This window comes from Lepidochelys olivacea (assembly GCF_965140295.1).
Source record: "Lepidochelys olivacea isolate rLepOli2 genome assembly, chromosome: 3".
Lineage (NCBI taxonomy): Eukaryota > Metazoa > Chordata > Testudines > Cheloniidae > Lepidochelys > Lepidochelys olivacea.
The window spans coordinates 137,524,958-137,545,434 of NC_140413.1; positions in this window are offsets into that span (position 1 = coordinate 137,524,958).

The following is a 20,477-nucleotide window of genomic DNA, read 5'->3' on the forward strand; positions in this document are numbered from 1 at the left end:
TGTAACTTAAGGTTTTGCCTAGAGGGGTTCTCTATGTTTTTGAATCTAATTACCCTGTAAGATATCTACCATCCTGATTTTACAGGGGGGATTTCTTTATTTCTATTTACTTCTATTTTTTATTAAAAGTCTTCTTGTAAAAAACTGAATGCTTTTTCATTGTTCTCAGATCCAAGGGTTTGGGTCTGTGGTCACCTATGCAAATTGGTGAGGCTTTTTATCCAACATTTCCCAGGAAAGGGGGGGTGCAAGTGTTGGGAGGATTGTTCATTGTTCTTAAGATCCAAGGGTCTGGGTCTGTAGTCACCTAGGCAAATTGGTGAGGCTTTCTACCAAACCTTGTCCAGGAAGTGGGGTGCAAGGTTTTGGGAAGTATTCTGAGGGGAAGGACGCGTCCAAACAGCTCTTCCCCAGTAACCAGTATTAGTTTGGTGGTGGTAGCGGCCAGTCCAAGGACAACGGGTGGAATATTTTGTACCTTGGGGAAGTTTTGACCTAAGCTGGTAAAGATAAGCTTAGGAGGTTTTTCATGCAGGTCCCCACATCTGTACCCTAGAGTTCAGAGTGGGGGAGGAACCTTGACAACACCCCTCCCGACTCCTTTAGTCCTTTCCTTTTGGTGTCTCTCTAACTGCTAGAGTCACACAGGAGTGACTGTCTCTACTGCCAGTAGGTCCTTGGCTGATCTGTTGTACTCTAGTGCCTGCTTCCGATGGTTGGCCATTTCTTCTCAGCAGTATCCCCGCTCTTCTGGCTGCTCTTCTGGACTCCCCTCATTGGTAGCAGGGTTTTGGTCCTTTATCCCATAAGTGCTTGCACTGGACTGTTTTGACACCCTTATGGGGTGTTCCTGTGTGCCAGAAATGCTAACAAAGGGTTGTAACCAGAAGAAACAACCCTGTGTAACATTGTCTTAGCCGAGGGCCTGCCTGTGAAGGAACGGGGAGCAAAAAGGGACAGTTTTTTCCTTGGTCTCCTGTTTGAGATGGTCCTGAAACTGAGTCATTTTGTGACCTGGCACAATGGGTCACAGCACCACTCAGGCTTGTCTCAGCTGCTCCTGCATCATGATGGAGGGGTGACTGGGCCAAACTGGAGTGGTGCTGCAGCTCTATGTACGAGGTTACAACACCCAGAGCAAGGAGTCAGGCCCAGCCCTACAGGACAGGAGCCACTACTATAGGGTGAGGGCAGGGTAGGCTTCCTCTCAACCTTTCCACCCCCAAGGGCCTCCTATGTTTTTGCACACTTGATTTTCAAGGGGGGTAGGCCTCAATTTCAGAAGGGTGGGGGGGCCTCAGTTTGCCCTAGCCCCCAAAAACCTCTGTGCAGGCCTGCTTTTAGGTGGATTCCATTTTACGATTATTCTCTTGGTATACAGGGGAGGTGGTGTGGTGGTCATACTTCAATATGCTTGCAAATTCCATGAATTCTTCTGAGACCAATTGGGGTCTGTTGTCAATGAATACCTTGTCCAGAATGACGTATCTCACAAAGTGGGCTCTCCATTTGCCAATCACTGATTTGGTTCTTGTATCAGGCAGGGCAGCAACCTCCCCAAAATTGGAATGGTAGTGCACTGTAATCAAGCACTGCTTTTCACTTAAGGTAAATGAGTCTACTCCCACCTTTTTCCATGGTCATGTGGTAAGAATCTGTTTCTGCTAACAGTTATCATGCTACTGGCAGGTGTAACAACCTTCAACAAGGAGTGGAGTTGTGTATTTTTTCCTGGCCAGTAAATACTCAATGCCCAGGTGTGAGGCATATTTTTTTGCATGACATCTTTTTTTACTGAGGCAGGGACAACAGCTGTGTCCTCAGAATATGATTCCTCTGCACATCTTTAATTTAAAAATATGGTCGTGCTCCTATTGGTACTTGGCCTTTGTCTTCTGACCACATTGCTGGTATCAGTCTCTTGACTGCCTGTAGTTGGATGTCCTGTTCTGTAGCCTCTTTGATTTCCATCAGCTTCATGCCACAGCTGCTAACTTTCACGCAGTACATAAGCACGCCGACTTTCACAATAAGCCAAAAATCAAGCCAATCCCATTTCAAAACAAGGCCAAAACAAGCCAATCCCTAAGAACCCCAACTCCCTATGTTACTAGATCACTGGTCATGCAGTCTGGGGCTGTGGAGGGCCTGCTGTGCACCCCTGACTCTCTCTCCCTATTGATCCTGCTTGCCCCTTGCCCCTGCTTGCTGGGAGTTGATCAAAAAAAAAAAAAAAAAGAAGCAACAAGCTGCAACAAGCAACAAGCTACAAGCCAAACAAGCAACAAGCCAAAAACTAGCGAACAAGCAACTCACAAGCCAATTAAGCCAAAAACAAGCTGAACTTCTGTGTTTTTTTTCTCCATGGGTTTGGTATGTCTGCTTCAGTCCTGAAATTAGGACACTTTCAGTCTCTCAGCTGTGAGCAGATGTCCAAAATATGTGATCTTATACTGTTTGAGTTGCATTTTTTTCTGTGTTTAGTTTTTGTTCTTGTCCCTGCATTGTGGTAGAAAAGCTTTTCTATCATTGTCTCATTCAGCTCTTGTATCATTATGACCTTCATCTACACTGAGTATGTCATCTGTAATTATTTCACCTAGGCAGTCCTTTCTGTGCTTGGGCGAGTCTTCTCTGGAACCTCTCTGGTGCTGGGCATGCCCATTGGAATGCACATCCGTAGTGACCAAGCAGTGCCCCTCCCATCGACACTGCTAAAAAGAGCAGTGTAGTGTCTCACTGCCTCCCCACACTTCTTTGCCCTTGTGGCTGAGTTGCTTCCAGCATAACTGCACTTGCTTCCAGCCTAACTGCCCTCACTTCCTGTTCTGCTGGTGTCTCCTTGATTATAATCCCTTCAGAGAGCATGAGCCCTCTGGCTCCAGTTCCACTGAGCATGATACAAATCTAGCCAAGTTTGGACTACATATGAAACTTAAACCAGGTGGATTTTCCCCAGTTTTAAAGAACAGTAAGATAAGCAAAGGAGAACAAGTGGCAACTAGAATTTTGTGGTTCATTTTAGTTGTATCACATCATGCCAGACACCACTAAAAAAATGTTGTCTTTTTCACACCTTCTGCAGAAAGTGTCCCACACTTAGGCCTTTTTAATGTGCTTGATATTTATGTGCAATGTCTCTAATTTCTGTACAGAAATTTGAAACATTATAGGATAAAGCTGGTAGCAGCATTTTGAAAACAAATCCAACACATTCACCTTGAATCTCAAAACAGCTTTACAACATATAGACTCTACATTTCTTTATGCCACACATTTCCATAAGATTGTTTTTTTTTTATTTTTGTTCTGTTCCTGTACTTACACTTTTTATTAGAATAGTTGATTTAAATATTTTTATCCTTTATCCATATGGAAGCCTTGCCATAAAGTTAATTAACAGCTGTATTTTTATATTACCATTTTATGCTTGGCATACGCTGTTAAATTTACAGTACCATAGCTTCCAAGTATCTTGATCAGCATCCAAATGCAAACAAAAAGGGTTGTGTATATCTCAATGTCAGATATCCATGCAAGCGAAACACGAGTCAGCTCAAGAGAAAAAACTCTTGACACACAGCACTGAACTTTCTGCATAGAGAGAGAGCCTTAACATGTTATCACTCATATAAACACAATGGGCCAAATTCTGCTTTCATTCACACCTGTTTAAATCCAGAATGCTCAGATTACTCTCATGGAGTTATTCTGGATTTACAATGATAAAACTGTGAGTAAATGTAGGTTCATATTTGTAATTCCATTAACTTTCATGAAGTTATTGCTGCTTTACAATAGTGCTGGTGAGAAGACAATAGCCCCACAGGGTTTAAATGATTTATTTTTCAAAAAGCTGACTCATAAATATCAGAGGGGTAGCTGTGTTAGTCTGTATCCACAAAAACAAGGAGTTCAGTGGCACCTTAAAGACTAACAGATTTATTTGATTTATTTGAGTTGGAACTGAAGAAGTGGGTTTTTCACCCACGAAAGCTTATGCCCAAATAAATCTGTTAGTCTTTAAGGTGCTGCCACACTCCTCATTGTTTTCATAAGAAATTGGATCAATACAATCAAATATGCTCTTATTTACACCAAGGGTAAATACAGAGTGTGATGGGTTGGATCCCCCATCTGGGATGCCACTTGCTGAACTGGGATTTTACTGAGCTTCCCCTGGTCAATCAGCCTGGGTTCCATCTCCCTGCCTTGCTGCATTAGGCTCTTCGGCCTCTTACAGCGCACACACACACACAGGTAGAGCCACACCCTGCTGCAGACACAGACTGAAGTCAGCTCTGTGTGAGAGGACTCCCCCGCAGCACTCACGTGCACACCACTTTTTGGGAGATAAACCAAAAATAATACTGTCTTATGCTGCTTAGAAAAATCTGCACAGCTCATGCTCACTTTCCTCTCCTCTAAGTGCTTCAGAATTGATTCCTTGAGGACCTGCTCCATGATTTTTCCAGGGACTGAGGTGAGGCTGACTGGCCTGTAGTTCCCAGGATCCTCCTCCTTCCCTTTTTTAAAGATGGGCACTACATTAGCCTTTTTTCAATCGTCCGGGACTTCCCCCAATGGCCATGAGTTTTCAAAGATAATGGCCAATGACTCTGCAATCACATCCGCCAACTCCTTTAGCACTCTTGGATGCAACGCATCCGGCCCCATGGACTTGTGCACGTCCGGCTTTTCTAAATAGTCCCGAACCACTTCTTTCTCCACAGAGGGCTCATCACCTCCTCCCCATGCTGTGCTGCCCAGTGCAGTAGTCTGAGAGCTGACCTTGTTTGTGAAGACAGAGGCAAAAAAAGCACTGAGTACATTAGGTTTTTCCACATTCTCTGTCACTAGGTCGCCTCCCTTATTCAGTAAGGGGCCCACATTTTCCTTGACTTTCTTCTTGTTGCTAATACCTGAAGAAACCCTTCTTGTTACTCTTAACACCTCTTGCTAGCTGCAACTCCAGGTGTGATTTGGCCTTGCTGATTTCACTCCTGCATGCCTGAGCAATATTTTTATACTCTTCCCTGGTCATTTGTCCAATCTTCCACTTCTTGTAAGCTTCCTTTTGGTATTTAAGATCAGCAAGGATTTCACAGTTAAGCCAAGCTGGTCGCCTGCCATATTTACTATTCTTTCTACACATCGGGATGGTTTGTCGCTGTAACCTCAATAAGGATTCTTTAAAATACAAAATACTGCAAAGGTGGACCACCAAGGTTCCAGAAGAAGGTCATTGTAAATGGTGGGTCATGCCATAACATGCATCTGTTTCAATGTTCCACTAAAAGAAATTCTGGTGTCCCCTGTTTTCAGCCAACAGGTTGGGATTCTCATCTAATTATGTAAAATATGGCCAGACATTATTGTGACTTATAAATTTACAAAATAAATAATTAACTAACTGTTTTTAGACAAAATCCCAACCCTGTGCCCTCCTTTCTTTTGCACTTTGATTCAATTAACCTCTGGATTTTCTTGCATTCTAATCTACCGTAATTGCAGCTGCTCTTTCCTAGTTTATCTAGTTCCACTGTGGTGGCAGGCACCATACCGCTGTCTCATATTGGTATCAGCTCATAAGAATAAGCTCAGAGAAAGGAGAATGGAAGGGTGAATCCCTCTACCCGGTAGTTCTATTCATTGGGACAGACGAAGACTGGACAACTTAGGCCCTGGATAACACTGGGGAGCTGTATTTTTTACTTGGGAATCCTGTTTAAATCATTTGACTACAAAGTGTGCACTTTCCAATACCAGAATGTCTGAGTCACTCTGATTTGCTGGCTCATGACAATAGGATAGAGATAAATAGTTGATGAAACGTGTGAAACAAAGACAGAGAATAACACCTGCTCAATGTTTCCACTACAGCAGAAGCATGCAGGGCATTATTCCAGTAGCACACAGCATGGTTCAATGGGTTTGAGATTGCTTGGACTCTGTTATTTCTTCCCTCTTCTTCAGCAGCTTAGAAAAAAAAGCTACTCTTAAGCCTGCTGTGCCCATTCATGATTTAATGTGCTGATTGAAGCATCATCCTACCTGAGCAGTATGTGGCACTAACGGAGTGGACGTTCAACAGAAATGCCTTGGTGTTAGAGCAGTTTCACCATCCCAGGCTTTAAAGCAGGCTAGCCCGTGTTTATTTTCTACCAACTATTTCAAACAGAGTGGAAAACTTTAGAAAGGATATTTATAATTATTTATGTTATAGTAAACCTACAGCTTTTTCAAAAGAACCCTAATTCATACACAGTCAGTCAATCGAAGGGATTCTAAGTGCATTTTAATGCAGTGGATATTAAAGTGCACGTTCTGGCTTGGATCACACACAGAAGAGTGAAGCAGGGGAAAGAGAAACTTTTCGACTTATAAACAAGATAGACAAGTTTTATTATTTCCTTTCAGGGCCTGAAAATACCCTAGCATTCTGTTTAATAGCTGGGCCATTGGCATTTGTGGACTTTGATTTTGGAGGCTTTCATTTCACTATGGATTGCTGCATAGCAGTGGTTTCAGTGATTAATGAGACTCTCATAACATTTATCTGAATTTTTCTTCTTAATCAAAATATTTATATTTAACAGGCAGAGGATTCTGGCTATGACAATTTACCCCTTGTTTTCCACCTCTGAAAAAGTAGTTTTAAAAACCGGTACAGCTGGCTCTTCCACCTACAGAATATATTGCTCCCTGCTTCATATAAGGTGCTACTCCTGCTTCATATAAGATTCATACCAGTTTGTGTCTGCATGCTTAATCTTGCATTTACTTCATTAAAACAGCAAAATGTGACTGTCTCCTATTTAAAACATGCACAGCAAGTCAGCACACATAGGTTCTTGTCCCTACATTGCCTCAGATTTCTTATGTGTGACCTTGGGTAAGTCCCTTAACCCCTCCTTGTGTTTATATCTGTAATATGTGGATAGTAGTGACAGAACCCTGTTTATTAATCCCAGCATTCCTCCCTTTCTTTTCAGGTGGAAAGGGGGAGAAATCTATAGAAGCTGGGGAGGGAACTGTAGGAAAATAAGAAAAATGTGTATAAGAGGGAGCTAGAGCACTGAGGGGAAAAAGGGAACAGAGGAGAAGCACGGCTATCAGTGTTGTTACTGTCATCAGCTGCAGTTGTAGCAGGCAGCATTGAGTACGGATAAGGGGTTGATGGTTACCCAACACCAACCCCACACCCTGAAGACCCTTTGCAGGGGAATGGTGCAGTGTATTTGTTACCCAGAGTTTTCAGAACCCTCATCAGGTGCAACTTAACTATTTCACTCCAGGAGGTGTAAGGAATAAGTCAACAGGAACACAGCAATTCTGTCTGATAAGATTCATCCAAGTAAGCATGCCCTTGTCTAACACTGCAGTTTATTAGATTTAAGCACACACAAACATAAGCAATAGGTTTAGAACATTCCAGATATTTATCTAATATCTGGAATGGTATTGAGTAATTAACAGCAAGTTCGCAGTGGCCAGTTGCTCATCCACTCTGGAAAAAGGGTGTCAGGAAAAACATCTCTCAAGATGGCTTCAGAGGACTGCTCCAAAGTACACTGTATTAAGCTAATCTTTTATAACTAACTTCTACAAAACACATAGGTCATAATCAAGTGACTATTATATTGACTATTGTAAGTGACTATTGCATTATCACTTTTCTAACTTTCAATAAACTTTTAATATCAGAGGCGTCTAGACTCAAGGTTTTCCAACCACCAAGGTTTTCAGTCTCAGTTTTTTGCTTGTTTGTCCCCTCCTCTCATTCTGATTAGCAGAAACTGTCAGCTAGCTATGACCAGGCTTCTGAAAGCCTATCTCCAAATTAACCCTTAACTATGTGGTGTTCTATTTCATTACTTCGGGGTAGCTGAATGCACATAATATGGTTGCAAGTAACTTGATCACATTCTGGGGTATACACACCCCTCAAATCCAAGGCAACATATTGAAAATTGTGCTATAATTGTAAGTCATGTTAAATGCTATGTGTTTTTTCCTGGCCCATCTTGCAGGCTAGGGGTCTCTATAAGGAAACATACAGTCTGGTTGAGCAGCAGTCTATCTGCAAAAAGAGTCCCTGCCTAGAGCCAGGTGAGTTGAACTGTGCCTCTCTGCCTTAGGGAGCAGCCCGCTTTGTGTCCCTCTGTTTTTGGTTCTTGTGTGTTAAATTTCAAGACATAAAGTAATGTTATGTTGCAACTGTCCAGCAAAAGTATTTTATGTTTTTATCTAACTTCTGTTTGTATACTGTGAACATAACGAATGTCCTGTGAGCATCCCCTGATGATGCTAAAATAGGACAAAAAGAAAGGGAGTATGTGCAGAACAACCGAGCCCCTCATCTTAGCCTAATATGAGGTGGAAAAACCTTCATTGTCTGCATGTAGGTAGTGTAGAGCAATGGTTCTCAACCAGGGGTCCAGGGCCCCTTGAGGGGCCACAAACAGGTTTCAGGGGGTCTGCCAAGCAGGGCTGGCATTAGACTTGCTGATGCCCAGGACAGAAAGCCAAAGCCCCACTGCATGGGGCTGAAGCCTGGGGCCCTGAGCCCCGCCACCTGGGGTTAAAGCTGAAGCCTGAGCAACTTAGCTTCACAGGGCCCCCTGTGGCATGGGGCCCTGGGCAATTCCACTGCTTGCTACCCCCGAACGCTGGGCCTGGCTATTATATGCAGAAAATCAGTTGTGGCACAAGCAGGACGTGGAGTTTTAATAGTATGTTGGGAGGGTTGGGGGCTCAGACAGAAAAAGGTTGAGAACCCCTGGTGTAGAGGAAGTATGAAAGGTGTAACGTGCAGTGCAGCGCTTTTCTGGAGATTCAGGTGCAAACTGACAGTCCAAGGTAACTCCTAGAGATTGGCTATGGATGGATTAAGGCAGTCTGGAGCTTAAGGCTAACCCCTATATGGGCCTGCTTCTGTGGCCCCCACCCCCTGATTGCAGTGTGGGGGGGGCAGGGACAACACACAGAAAAGGCCTTGGCTAGGGTGCTGGGGAGTCTGTCACCACTCCTCTCCTGGTGACATGGGCACTCTCTTCTTGCTGACAAGAAGCAGGAAGGCAGAGTTCTTTGAAGACCTGCCCTAAAGGGATTGCAAAAACGCCCAGCTCCCTTGAGTGCATAAATGGTAATATTTTATTCCACTTTTCCTGTAAAGCATCAGTGCAATTTATAGGAAAGTATCCAAAGCTCTTATCTATTATGGACCTTGCTAATGTGACTGATATGAGTCTTTAACTTTAAGAGAGAGACCATAACATTCCTTGTTCCAGCTTATTTTTCTTGGGAGCACCCAAGTATAAGCAGATCCCATCAAACAGAGTCAATATGGGACAATTTCAGAACCAGGCCCGAAACTGACATGCCACAGGATATCCAGGGAAAGCTTTCATTGTCCTGCAAAGTCATTCAGAGAACTGTAAGTACTGGCTTTGGATATTGCTCTCACACAGCCTTCCTGTAGTGTGTCCCTCTCAGGTCATGGTCATACTTTAAAACTGACCAGAGGCACAAAAAACACTTCCCTGCCTGTTAGTTTTGAAGCTCTAACAAAATGGGTATTTGAGTTTATGGCACATAATAAATACAGTAAAGCTTATGGCATATAATAAAATAAAGCACTGCTGTCGAAGAATGTACATAGACCATCTGGGAGTTGTCAAAGTTGAAAAGAACTACTGCAGCTTGCAAACTCTGCTCTAGTGTCAAACAAGTATAACTGTGCTCACTCTGTTAATTCACCTTGCAGACTGTAAGGAGTGACCTGTGACTGACTTCTTAGTCCACTGGAAATGTAACTCTAGGAATGCCTATGCTTTGACAGAAGGTTGTTGCTTCTTGCCTCAAGTTCAAAGCCTACTAGCATCTCTGTGACTTCCCTCAGTCCTGTCAGTTCCATCAGTCACAGCACAATCACATAGTCATTAATTGACCAGTAATTAACCTGAAAGCATGATTGTCCTCTAACTATCTTCTCACTGTCCTTATTAACACGAGATTTTCATTCCATCTCATTGGGCTCTGAGTATGTGGGTTTACATATTTTTGTGTAGTATTTAAGGGTCTGACTATTTGTATTGTGTAAGACTTTTTGCTGCCTCAGTAACTGATGCCTTTGGCTGCTGAAAAGCAGAACCTGAAATTTAACAGCCAAAAGTTATTTTTAATTTTCTTCTGGTGGAGAGCTAGTATTTCAGTTAAAAGTAAACATAACAAAAATGGATGCAAAAATAGGAACTAGTGAATATTCATCTCTTTTACTTCTGGTAGTTTTAAGTGCTGCATTTGTTTGCACATCTGTACATTTACACTGCAAGTGCTGCCCAAGAAGATGGATCGAATGCCATATTGTTGTGAAGAGAAAACAATTTGTAGTAACTAGCAGTGACTATGGCTACACCCCCTGAAGTATGGACACCTTGCTGGGAAAGATACATGTGCATAACTTGCACCAGTTTTGGTTTACCTGGCCCTACTGTATTTGTCTGTTGCCACTCCTTCATGGGGGTAACCAATGGGGACATTCTGAGAAGCTGCTTAATTAATATAAGTGACTGATTTAATTTTAGAATGGGTAGGAATGTTACTTTTGATGGACATTGCAGACTTAACAAAATCTCCCAGGCTATAAACATCAAAGCACAGTAGTTGTCTGGATCATTGTCTCACTGTAATGCTGAAGAAAGGCATTCTGGCAAAATCAATAATAGTGAGATTTAATATGTGCTTTCAGTTTAGCTGCATATATTTGATTGTGGCTAGCTCTTTAATACTGGAGGAGGGAAGGAGGGAGAATGCAAGATAGGAAACTATGCAGAGAGCAGCCACAATCCCAAGTCTGGCACTAGCTTCCCAAAAGAAAGTGGAGATGGTCTGATCCTGGGAACCCCTTGAGACCTACTGGCAAAAGATTCACTTTCATGTAACAGCAACTCCATCAGACCTGACAAATGCTCTACACCCAACACAGTGCTGTCCTGGCCTTTAGCCAAAAGAATGTCAGGTAAAGTATCAAACGAAAACTTCTAATACACTAGTCACTAATATCATTGTGAAATGTATGTATTAACACTGTAGGATAAATTATTATGCTTTAAAGTCTGAAATCAAACAAAGGGAAAACAGGTTTTCCTCTGGACAGGAGGGGAGGTGATTGTCTCCCTGTCTCTAATGTAAATTAAACATGGTCAATCAAAGACAATGGGGATATATTTGCCCACTGAGGCAACGGGAAATGCAAATTAGAAGATCCCAACATAGACAACATGGCATCTACACACCAAAGAACAAACAGCGGGGTTGTGGTAATAGTGTCATATAAACTGCCCAGCTTCTGCAAGATCTTGCTAGAGGTCACTTTATTGTATCTCACTATCTCTGTTCATAGTACCTGGTGGCATTTCATCTCCCTAAAATGGAGCCAATGATTTGAATTACTCAGCACTATAAATGAAATATTGCAGTGTGCAAGACTGCTATAGCTATATTAGGTCATTAGGCCTTTCACATAAGGCCATCCTCCCCAGATTCCTGACCTAGTAACTCGAACAACCAAAGAAGACACTGCCCCATAGAATCAATCCTAACATTTACACCTTGTCCAGTGCATGCTGGAATAGATATTTCCAATAGTCAATGCTGTAGATATTTATACATCATAGGCAATTCAATAAAGCTCATAGTTAGGTATTTTACCAGCAACTCAATAGTCTGATGTAAAGAGCTTCCACTAGCAAGGGCTCACAACAGTTTAGAGGTGACAGATTGCGTAGGCCAATACTGACCACGATGTGTGGTGTTTAAACATGTAGCCTATGGATTCTTTAGAAAAAACATTTTAAAAAGAAGCTTTTCCAATTTTGCACATCAGTGTCATTCTAATTATATACAGCCATCTCTTGAATCAATTACCACAATTGTTTTGTGGACAGGATGCCAGCGTAGGCATGAGAGAAAGATGGTCTTGGGCATCAGACAGGTAATTGCGATGTTCCTCCAAATCCCATGCCATGCTACTCTTTATGATCTTGGGCAAATCACTTAGGCCAAAATTTTCACATCTGTGATCATAAATTCAGAGGCCCATATATCCGTACTTAGACATGGCCTGATTTTCAGAGGGGCTGAGCATTAGCAACTATTAAATTCAATAGTAATTCAGAGATGTTCAGCATTTCTTGACAGTAGGCCACTTATTTAGGAACCTAAATATGGATTTAGGTAGCTGATTTTAGACAACCAAGTGTGAAAATATTGACCTTAACCTTTTGATGCCTCAGTTTCCACCTCTAATAGAGGGGTATCTTTTTAAAATACACCTCTAGTGTCTACAATGAAGGGGTGTTATGAAGATTACTTTATTAGTATTTGTGATTGAAAGCACTATGGAAGTACAAATAATTGTCACTGTACCCACAACTATCCACTAACTTAAAGAATCCTTGTAAGTAAACATTGTGAGTCACATTTATTTTACTACATGGTGTATTAAATATATCTGATACTTTTGGGTTCTTTAGTATCATACAATATTGCATAAAATCTACTGTGTTACAGTGTAATTCTTAAGACCTGCTCCTGTGTAGATTAGTGTTTTTCAGGCTAAGAACATATGGGCTAGTCCCTTCTTGCCCACTAATCTTACTGCCGAATCAAAAGCTTAGGACAAATAAGCTTAATACTAATTATGCAGTAACTGTCCTAATAACGTTTGTAAACAGAAGAGAAAACAAACAAAACAGAAAACAAAATACTCATTTGGTTGCAGAGCCAGAATAGAAGATGGCAGAAAATTCATTATTGATCTCCCCTGAAACTTGTAATCCCATGATCTTCGTCTGTATGCTGCAGGTGAGAAGAACATCTGCAGGATTTTCTACTGTTCATTCAGCGATCAAGTGGCTCATTGCTTCAATAAATATGCCTGCTTCTTAGAGACAATGCTAGTCTTAAGGGACATTTTGTTGTTCCTTTCCAAGCTCAGCTGAGAATTGGAAATCAGGTGTTGAAATAAGATTCATTTCAATTTCCTGTGACAGGTTTTACACTGGGCTTCTCTGTAACAGATGATGCACCATATACATGTATCAGTCCATGTAGTCGTGGATTTTTCTGCTTGTTCCAATCAATCTTTTTTCCTATATTACTATTGGGCCATGTCCTGGAATCCCTACAGTATTTTTACTCAATAGTTGAGGGGTTTTTTTGTTTGTTTTTTATTGAGTAAGAACTAAGGACCTGATTCTGCTCCCCCTTCTCTGGTTGAATAGTACCTTACCCCCTGCATGTAAGACAGAAACAGGCCCTTTGTAAAGAATTGAGGATCTGACTCATTGAGACTTAACTATATTAAACCTAAGTCTAAAATGTACAGGAAGAGAAGCGGGGTGTAGGGGGAAATGTGGTGCATTCTAATTCTGACCTCAAGAATCATTACATTTTTATAGTAACATGTATTTTCATAAAAGGCCTCAGATATGCAGAAGTGGAGACTGACATCTGTCCACAAAGAGATACAGCATAGGAAGCAGAACTACAAGTTTCACTTACTGTCCCTCACTGTGCTTCTATAATGACCCACAGGGGCTACCTGTAAGAGAGAGAGGAGAGTTGTGGCATTATCTCTACTACAGTTTTTAGTCATTGGCTTAGCTACACAAATGTAACTTCCTACTGCAGACTTTTCAAGAGGGAAGTAAGCTGACTGGCACAAATCACAGTTGTCCAGGTATTGTAGAGGACTGTACCAGTTCAATGCCATCAGCATACTCTGGTGGAATACTAGGAAAAGTGAAATGAACATTCTACAGTTAGACCTGGTTGGGAAATGAATTTAATTTTGTTTTGGTTTGGACAAACCAACAAAGACATTTTGGTGAAATAGTTTTTGGTGAAAAAATTTGGCCAGTTCTACCCCCCAGGCTTTCCAGTGAGCAAGATTTAAAAATAGATCACTGTATTGTGTAGCACTAGTAAAATTAATTTTAAATGTACAATGTCTAGAAAAGATTTAGTGTAATATCACTCTGATTCAAAGAACCAGACTACAGTTTGCTGAAAGACCTGAAGTGCTTTTCTTAAGTGAGGTTCACATAGGTAATTAACTGTAGAATTAGTAATCAGTTACTGGCAGGTAGAAAAAATTGCTTTTACTTAAGAAAAGTACATAACATAGCATTTGGTTCTGTTTGAATACATACATCTAGTATGCTATTAAAATAATTACATGAGGCTGTAAAAGTCTGTGTGACATTGGGACAAAAATATAAAGGAAAAAGCTTACATGAGTGAACAAAGACGCTTGAGTAGCTGTGACTGTAGGAACCTTTCGAATTATTGCTAAATGCATGGCCAACAACTTCCCAGGTGTACATCTCACAAGCAGCTGAAAATGAGATTGAGGAGTGAGCAATGTTTCCCCCAGGACATTCATCTATCTGTTATGTTTAGGATTTGTTTCCCTCTCCCAAGGTTTATTGTTTGGGAAAGATGCTGGAATGGAGCACTGAAAACTGAAGCTCTCAGATTATCCATAAAGCAGGTGTTTCAGATTTCAGAAATTTGGGGAATATTGGCATAAAGAATGTGGATATATCCGCTAGGAACTGCATTAAGAAAATTGTATTGAGTCCCCGTAGGCCTGTGAACAGACCTAGCTTTTCTTTACTACTGACTATGGTTGCCTGTGAACCAATGTCTTACAGATAAGAGTTCCTTTACCCAAAACAAATCTGAAAAGCCTTTCAGTCTCATTAGTCTGCTTTCTAGCACCTGAATAGATAAGCAAATGATCCACCTGCTCCCTTACTCTGAAGGAAAAAGTGAATATAAGTCTGTAACACAGCACAAAGAGAGGATGCTCATATATTTACCACAGCTCAAAGTTGTGACCACCACGGACCTCTCTCCTGGTTAATGGGTGAACCACGCCTTAGATCCCTTTTTATCCTTCTCAGTTGCACCCTTCAGGTTATATGCCTGCCTTTCTTCAGCTCAGTCTGGGTGGAATCACACAATTTAGTCACTCTGGGCCAAAGCCTCTATTGCCCCATTTCCCAAGTGTGTTAATGTGACAGGCTCTGCGTTTGGCACCTATAAGCCTTTTCACCCAGGAACCTGTGACAACTGCTAATTAGGGACTGAAAACCAGCTTCTTCAAAACAAAACACTGTGTATTTTTTCACCCAAAGGTACAAAGCAGCAAGAGCAAAGGGTTAAGATAGCAAAACATCTTATACACATTACCTACACCTCACTTTTTCCTTGCAAGCATTTACAAGTTCCTCCCAGCCCAGCTAACCCCCATCGCTGGCTGGGAGAAGCTCCCTGCCCTACGTCTAGGTGTCAGGCTCCATCTGCTGACAACCTGCCCCTCTTCTTTATGCCCCCATCTTTAAAGTTTTAGTATTCCCTTTAATCCTGGGCTTTTGGACTGGGATGAATACAACTTGCCAGACTAGCTCAATGCAGACAGGGTGTATTCCCCCAGTGAATGGTTTCCCCATTGTTTCCTCAGGACTCCTGCCAAACTTTATTATCTTATCTTTGCCATTGTTTCATTTTCTGTTGGTTCCTCCCTTTCAGTCTCCCTTTGAATTAATTCTGTGCATTCAGGCAGGATAATATCATTCAGGTAACCATATGATATTTGTTAAAAATTCTACATATAACTACCTCGTTCTCCAGATGAGCTGTGAAAATAGATTGCCAACTTTGCACATGTCACTGGGAAAAGGATGAGATAGCTCTGTAAAAATAATAAATGACTTTCAGATACTTATGTAAATTCATTATTTGGCCTTAAAATTTTAGAATTATATTTGATCTCAAAAAGTTATTTTTTCCAATGGAAGTGATGAAATATTGACTTCATTTAAGTTTGTAAATCAAATAAATGCAATTAATACCTGACACATGGAAGTCAATTGGACTTTCTGCCTGAAAAAAGGCTTAGTAGTGACTGCTGGATTTGGCCCACACATTCTTAAATGCTTGAAAAGTTCAGGAGACAAAAGAACCATCAGAATGATGCTTGTGGTGTAGAGAATAAACTACATTATTCTATGGGTCACAGGATGGATAGATACAGTTACAATCAAGCCATTATAAATTACCTCATTTATCTTTGCCAGAGATCCAGCAGGCTTGAGGTCATAAATTGATTATAATTAGAGAGGTGAGGAGGAGGCATGACAGAAGATTATACCAGAGTGATAAATTCTATTCTTACTACTCTATCTGAATTTCATTTTATTTTAGATGTGAACATACCCTTTATTTGGTTATGTTGGGCCATATTTTGCCTTCATTTGGTATAACCCCATAAGTCAGTGTGGTTGCACATGAACAACTGAGGATCGTGGTTCTTTTTTTTTTCTTTTTCTCCCATTTATTTATTTATGATGATGATTATCATTATTGCTCATTGTCAGTTTAGTGGTTGATTTCCTCAGAAAATATTGCTTGGATACTAGATAAGTCATTGGACTAGGAATCAGGAGACCTGAAGTAAAATTTCTGGCCCCATTTTACCGATGGTTTCTGTTCCTGTTTCTGCCAGTGACCTGCTATGTGATGGTGAGCAAGTGACTTCATCTCACATGCCTCACCTTCTCTGTTCACATTTACCCTTCTTGAGAAAGCACGTTGGGTTCTATGGATGAAAAGTGCTGTGTAAGAGGAAGGTATCATGAGTATTTTCTTTCATTCTTTTTGCATTCGGGGAAACACTTTGAAACCAGGTCATTAAAACAATATGAAGTATACCATCACACTTCCTAGGCAATCTTAATGCAGAACAGAACAGTTTGGCACAAAATGGCTTCTGTAATATGGTTATTTTACTATTTTACCAATTCAATTTACTCCTGTTTTCCTTGCAAAGAAATTCAATAATAGGAACTGTAGTAATTTGAGCAGTTTCTAATGCCCTTTGATCAGCAAAGACAATGAAAACTAGCCTGGGATGGTTTGGACATGGAAAAACATCTTGAGATCAGTGCTTTTAGGAATAAATAAAGTCCTGGAAACCAGTCGGCTCGTGATTTAAACTGGCAGAGCTCTGAGGGCATTTGCTTCACAGGCATGGCTCCCCAACTTTCTTTTCAAAATGCAAACTTTCCCGTATATATGTAAGAAATTCAACTTGAGCAATGATAAATTCTGGTTCCAATTACCTTAATGAAACTGCTGCAGCTGAACTGAAGATCTCAAAGTCCCCCAAACACGCTTCAGTACCACTGGCACAGGCATCTCAGTGCTGATCCTAGACATCATAGCAACTGGAGTCAGTAGGATTCGAACTTACTATCCTTGCTATAGACACAAAATTATTAGCAAAAGGAGTAGACCTACTTAGTGAGCCACCTGAAGGTAGCACTGAGATATTTGTCTAACTGTACTTTATTCAGCAATAGCTGATTAAAGTGCGCATCATCGATGTCTTCTGAACACACAGAAAAAGTATTGGATTTTCCACAGAATAATACTTTTAGTTGCATTTTTTTTCAAAAGTACGGAAGTCTGAAAATGAACAGCTAAGAGATGCAGCCTCTTCACCCATTCTATATATCTCTTCTTCACTTTCACTTCTTCACCCTATGACACTACAATTGCCCAGCCAATCTTAATACTGCCTCCTTGCTGTGTTCTGTGTTGGATAGATATAGAAAGAATGATATTTATCCAGCTAGGTTTTTATAAGATTACACCTCACTGTGGTATCCGTGACAAGTACAATGATGACATTTATTTCATTATACAAAAAAGATTTAAAAGCAAAATGAGTCCCAGGCTATATTAGCATATATCAGAGCCACACAGTTTTCTTTTTCCTAATTGGTTTTCATTGAATAGTAATTTGTTTTAGTGCTAGTTTGTCCCTTGGCTTGTGTGCCTGCACCAGGAGGTAAGAGGGAGAAAGAATCCCCTTTCCCTCTTACACCTCTGCACGTGCTGCCCCAGAGCAGGTGCGTGGGGAATGGGCAGAGTCCAGGCTCCTCTCCAACAACATCCCAGCCGGCAGAGCTGAGCCAGCAATGGGGATGGGGGCAGTAATTTGTTGCTGGTATAAGCTATCAGCAAATCACTACTTCCCTGCGGCAAGAAAGGGATGATGGGAGGGCCTGGGGAGAGATCAGGGCTCTGTGACTTTCTGAGCCACAAAGCCTTCTCTTTGGGTGCTCCTGGACATATTCAGCAACGTACCTACCACCTTTTACTATGCGCTGCATCCTAGGGACACAATCTAACCCTTAATGAAAGGAAAACGAAATATTATTATATCTGATGATATGGAATGTTTTGTGCATTTCATGTGTTTTAATTTGTGTAGATGTAGCGGTAGACCTGCTGATAAGAAGGTTTACCTACAATGTTTACTAGCTATACTTTTATTTATTTATTTAAATGAGTAATGGTGTGCTCTATGTTTGCATTATACAACATTGGAAACAGACCCATTGCTACAGAAAAGAGATTTTAAAATGACAAGTTTGGCTGTCAGTGGCATCACAACATGGAAGCCATTTGCAAGAACACCATAGATCACATGAAGAAAAGGAGTACTTGTGGCACCTTAGAGACTAACTCTAGAGCTCACGAAAGCTCATGCTCAAATAAATTGGTTAGTCTCTAAGGTGCCACAAGTACTCCTTTTCTTTTTGCGAATACAGACTAACACGATTGTTACTCTGAAATAGATCACATGGTGATTGACACTGTAGATGAATTCTTCCCTGCGTGGAGGGCAAGTGCAAGGCCTGTGTATCTCAAGTCTATGCCTGGCTTACTTGTGACATCAGGCCTGCCTAGGACTTGTAATTTATCTCTGCGTAGTAGTGAATTTTACAGTATATAAAAGCTGCAATTCTTTGATCCTCTGCATATATCGACACTGCTATGTAAACCCAGGGTTGGAATTTAGGCTCAAGCCTAACTCCACCCCTGCCCCCTTCCATCTACACAAATAGTGCTAACCCATGGCTCAGACCCAGAGTCCCAGGACCGCACAGGGATGGAGGGTATGAGCCTGAATCAAGCCAGGACCCAGGGCTCAAGCCTTATTGCTTTGCAATGTAGACATAGCCTGTCACCCTGCCTTAGTGGGTCACATGTGAGACTACCATATTCAGGACAAACGGCTGAGAAATAGGGCAGATTACCCCCAAACTGGTGGTTATTCTATCATTAGATTATACCAAGCCAGTAACAAAAATAAACTTCTATTTCACCACACTAGTTAACAAAAATTTGGATATGCAGTCTTCTGAGGCATTCCAGGCCTTCTCTCACCACCCAGGCACTGGACTCTATGATGAGTGGTTATTGAAAACCAATTTAATCACATATAGGCTCCTTCTAATCTCAAGAGATCATCCACTTAGCCAGGTCAATATGTAACACAGATTTTACCCAATAATCATGCTGGTTCCAATCCTTTAGTAACTAACAGCTAAAAGTTTACTAATAAAAGAAAAGAATAAGAGTTAAAATGGTTAATAGATCATATACATACAATAATTGCAATGTCCTTAAATGAGGTTTGCAGCAGTGATATGATAGACTGTTGGCTTATAAAGTCTCTCTGGCAACTTCCATAAGATTGGAAGGTCCTCAGTCCATAGTTCAATATGCTCCTTTTAGTTGTAAATTCACAGTCTGGAGAATCAGGGCAGGAAAGAGACAAAACGGAGTCATCCCAACGGTCTTTTATATCCTTTGCCGTGTGCCTGGACATTTTCTGTTTCAAACAAAGCTCACAGCCCAGTTTGTGAAAAGTTACTGGCACAAGATGGAGTCCAGGGTCACATGAGCATATCACATGCCCTTATATGGCTTGATGACTCACATATGATCTGTGTGGAATAAGTTTCTTCTATGGCTCATTGTGAGAGCTAAGTATCTATCCTTGTTGTAAATCTTATCTGGTGGGTGTTACCCAGGAATACACTAGATATGTAAGATACCAGTGCACAGCCAATATTTATAATTTCAGATAAAAAATGATATATGCATATAAACAGGATAATTGTACTTTGCAAATCATAATTTTTTCATTGACTTCTTACATGATATGCTTTGTATAAGATTGGTTGCAGTTGTTTAACGGTAGCAATATTAATGGTATCAATGGTCATATTTCAGTCATATAGAATCACACAGCCACACTGGACTTGTGCTCCAGCAGTCTGCCAAAAGTATTCCACAATCCCATGGGACAATTTTCTTTGTCCTCTGGACAGTCAGACTTGATGAACAGTCAAGTTTTATCACACTGCCCTGTGAACAAAGGGTTAGAGCAGCCACATTTTGAGCCTGTGCTAGGTAGTCTGGGATATGAGTGGTTGCATTCTGGCACAGTGCAGTGTAGATGCTGGGGTCCCAGGTTGGGACCCAGGTTCCAACAATTTCTAACCTGGGGTTACAAATGAGTATATATGCTCAAGCTCTAGGTAAAC